The 4207-nt window shown below is 38.9% G+C and overlaps 1 protein-coding gene across 4 annotated transcripts in view; it reads right to left on the reverse strand.

Moving 5' to 3' along the window:
- Positions 1 to 2903: 2903 nt before the first annotated feature.
- The window catches only part of LOC118795533 (protein strawberry notch homolog 2-like), a 50429-nt gene continuing 49125 nt past the window's right edge, over positions 2904 to 4207 (reverse strand). For all 4 annotated transcript variants that reach the window (XM_036554089.1, XM_036554090.1, XM_036554088.1 and 1 more), the window contains one exon: positions 2904 to 4207. This exon is cut by the window's right edge and continues 1510 nt beyond it. The gene's annotated coding sequence lies outside the window, so the exon portion shown is untranslated.

The following is a 4207-nucleotide window of genomic DNA, read 5'->3' on the forward strand; positions in this document are numbered from 1 at the left end:
ACGCGCATCTGCTCGCGCCCTATCCGCTGCACTTTTTTTTTTTTTTTTTTTACTTTAAGACTTTAAGACGAGGGGGGGGGGGGGGGGGGGGGGGGAATATTACGGTCACGTGGTGCGCTGTGCTCGCTTTTGATTGGAGAGATCCGCTGCTACTGCGTGCGTGCGTCCATGGCCAAAAAATTCGCGGCTTCGTCTCGGTATATTAATACATGTGGCGTTAACATAAAGCTGCATTGATATATGTTAGCGAGACATTTTTCTCTCTCCATTTTCTTTTCTTCTTCTTCTTCGTTTTTAAAAATCCGAATTTGAATCTGAGCGTTTGACTACTTACCTTCTTTACACCCTAGGACCTTGGGGTATGTGTTCATGTATGAACATGTATGTAATCATATATGGTTAAAATAATATTTCTACAGCCTCATATAACTTTTTATATTTTTTTAAATAAGTGAATTCAACTATCACTGCCCTTCAAGTTTGACCTCACTGAAGCTCGCATTTTAGTGTCATTTACATGATTGTTACATGATCACTACTTTGTCAAGAGGTCCAGTTTAATGCTGTAGGCAGTTTTAAACCCAGACCTCTTTTGAAAACAATACAGAAATAATCTTAAAACTAAAATACTCTGTTACCTGCCAACAAGAAATTCTACTGAAAGTTTTATTTCCCCATTCAAACTGAGATCATGAATCTTTTTTGGTGGTTTGTGAAATGTATACCATTTCTTTGCCACCTTCTTTTTGATTATATCCACATCTCTCCATTAAAAAAAGTGCACAGCACCTTTAATATGAACCAAACACGCTCAAAATGGACACAATTTGACAATAAAGTGAAGTGTTACAGAATGCTAAATGCACAAGCCAGATACCAAACCTCAGGAAGTAATAAATCGATGCTTCTTCAGCAATCTTATGAGTTTTTATTTTGTTTGTTAACAAAATCAAGATTGCAATTACAATATATTCCTTCTGTTATGTGTAGAAAACCTTTTTTTCAGGAATTAGTCAAAAGGCACAGTCGTTTACAATATATACACATCGATCTAAATTATAAATACATAGAAAAACAAAAGCAACCCCAGAAAAGTGCAGTTTAAACAGTTTTACAGGAAAAATAGCCTTTGTAAAAAAAATACATACAATCAGTAGCACTTTTTGTTTTTTTTTTTTTTTCTTATTTGTTGTTAGCAATAATTTATTTGAATGTGATATTCATATACCTGCCATGGTCAGGGGAGGAGGGAGCATGTCAAACCAGCATGTAAAAAAACAGCATGTAACATCAAAAAGGAACACAGATGGAACCTAAAATGGGTGAAACTTGACCAGTTACTTGTTTATGCAGTTCTTAGAGTAAATTCTAAATTTGACACTTGAAAATGGCAAAGGAAGTAAAAAGGCTTCTGAAACTGCACTTCTGCCCTCTGGCTCACCTTTTCCTGTTTTAAAGGCCTCTCTGCAACTGTCACTCTCCTAAAGACTGTCACGCTAAATGTTTTACTTGTGTGAGAGGCCAGAGGTTTAAGACAAATTAAAAGTATGGGCATGTAATCTTGGGAGGAAGAAGCTAGCCTTCAGGTAAGCAGAGGATAAGGCAAAGATACTATACAGAGCTAAGATGGGGGACTCTAAGCTTTATATCCAGTTACACAGATCGTATTCTTAAGTTCTGCCCCTGCACTGTTGAGCCTCTAGCTGAGAACAATGCAGCTGTTTGGACAGCATGTGGAACTTAGCGTTCCTGCCTGGTCTTACTGTATGGGCAGTCTCCTTAGTAGTAAAGACTCTCAAGACTAGGTAAGCTTGGGGAAAGTCACAGGGTTTCAGATTCTCAAGCTCTGGTACGGGCTCATTAAAGTCAGCAAATGCGTTCCTTTCTCTGATGTTGGTACGTTTGGTTGCAAGAATGTAGGACAGGTTATTTTTTCTTTTTTTCACAAGTCAGAGAGAGTTGAAATGCCAGCTGTCTATGTGCTGTGTCTCCACCACAAGCTGCCACAGACCATGAGGAAAAGGCCCAGCTCAACATGAAAGGTATAATTGGAACAACAACTTTCCACCTACCAGTGCAAAAGCTTGCTGGTGGTGTCTGTCACTATGAATTACATTGGGAGTGTGGGTCAGCTTACACCACACCACAACTAACAAGGGTATTTCTGTCCCAACAGCTAACTTTTGAAGACTTAGAAATTTTTAGTTTTACCCTAAGAAGGCATACACACGTGAAAATCACCAAATATCTGACAAAAATGAACAACTAAATCCCATACAATTACACCTCAAGCAAATAAATGACAGCATGTTGTTTTCAGGAAAAACAGTGCTGAAGGAAAGTAAGTCTGTTTTTGCTACTATAATCAACTAAAACCAGATCATTGCTTTAAAATGAATTGAAATGAACACATATCGTATGGTGCGATTCTTCCTGAGATTAACAATGGTTCAGACACAGCTGGCAACTTCAGGTGCGATATGCTTTGGTATCGCTCTGCGCTCCAAAACCCTGACCGGAAAAAGCAACAAGTCCAAACATCTGAACTTGGGTCAAAAAAGAAAAGAGTAAAACAGAACACCAAAATGACGGAAACAGACCAACCCTATACAGCAGTATAGAACAGTGCAATATATTTGGTGGCAGGTTATAATATTTGGAAAAAAAAGAAAAAAGAGTCCCTGACAGTTTTAGCTGACATAACTACATAACAGGAGTATTACGAAAAAAAGACAGAAAAACAATTTCCTCTAGAGTGTCCCTTAAATATAAATAACAATAATTATAATTACAGCGACAATGATCATACAAACAACAATATTAATATTAATAATGACAATAAATTGCTTCCATCCCATTTTATTTACAAGACTATAGGACACAAGGCTTAAAATATAGGACCTGTTTATAAATAATTTCTTTTACATATTTATTGTATATTTGCATCATGTGAGTCCAGTTCACACAAGACAAACTAATCATCAGAGGACTTTAGTTTTGCTCAGAGATTTGGGCTCTTCAGCATCAACAGTACTTTGACTTTTAGACTGTCTACAATCACACAGTTATTATTGCTATGCAGGTTGGTATTCTATTCTGTGGGAGACATGGTGAAACAGGACATGGGCATAATTTATCCTTTTTTTAGGGGCTTCAGATAACCAGCTACATGTAGAGACAGCTTACGATCCCAAACACTAACTCATGCTTCTGGTATGTGAAATTCAGAAGAGCAGTTAGAATGTATAAATCCATTCCACTTTAAAAAGCAAACTCACCAGGGATTTAAAAAATGCACTGTCTACTTTCCTGAGTATTTCAGATGAAGGTGTGAATCCAGGAGCTCCCACTAAATATATCAAAAAGGGGTAAATGACTGAAATTTTTGTGGAAAAATGAAACAAAACTGTCCCATTTTTCTATGGCTAAGTTCCATCAAATTTTCTGCATTGAAATCTGGAATGGCCAGTTGGGAGAAAGACCTGTTTACGATACTGCTTTGAGGGACTTGCAGAAGGTCCATACAGTCATGTGACCTGGGAGTTGTTCCCAGCTCCTGGTGGCCCAGCACTCTGGGACCCGAGGGGAGGGGAGGGGGAGTCATTAAATACCAACTATAATAAATAACACACCACTGCACTCAATACAAATATATACATATGTATTTAAAAGACTGCATTTTCTTAGCATGTTCTGAAGGCACAGTTAACGGCAGGTTTTTTCTTTTCTTGTACGCTTAACCAGAAGTGGAGAGGCCCTGTAAGGATTTCTACACAAAGAAGGGATTAAGCCAATAGGAAACGCCTGGGACTAGATTGCGACCTGCGTCAAAGGAAGCCCTTCCAAAATGCAAAAAGGCTTCAAATTCTACCTCGTTCCACCCTGTTGATTGTTTATGTGGACCACCTCGCGCCTTCGCCCCCGCCCTGACAGGGTGTTTTTGATCACGGTACACAGAACCAATTCGTCAATGCAAGACAGGGACAACGGAGAGGGGCGAGGTGCTGGTGGTACAGAGGGACAGCTGTGTGGAGATTTCACACGAAAGGAATTGGGTGACCGAGACATCTTGTATGGCTATTGATCCTTGTTAAAAAAAAAATTAAAAAAAGACATCCTGCTAATGCTCTCTTTGGGTGACAGGGGGTGTTGTAGTCTTCAGGCGACAGGCCAACAATTACAAAACCGACAGATCTCATCTTTAGCT

The sequence above is a fragment of the Megalops cyprinoides genome, chromosome 20 (genome assembly GCF_013368585.1).
Source record: "Megalops cyprinoides isolate fMegCyp1 chromosome 20, fMegCyp1.pri, whole genome shotgun sequence".
NCBI classification, from domain to species: Eukaryota; Metazoa; Chordata; class Actinopteri; order Elopiformes; family Megalopidae; genus Megalops; species Megalops cyprinoides.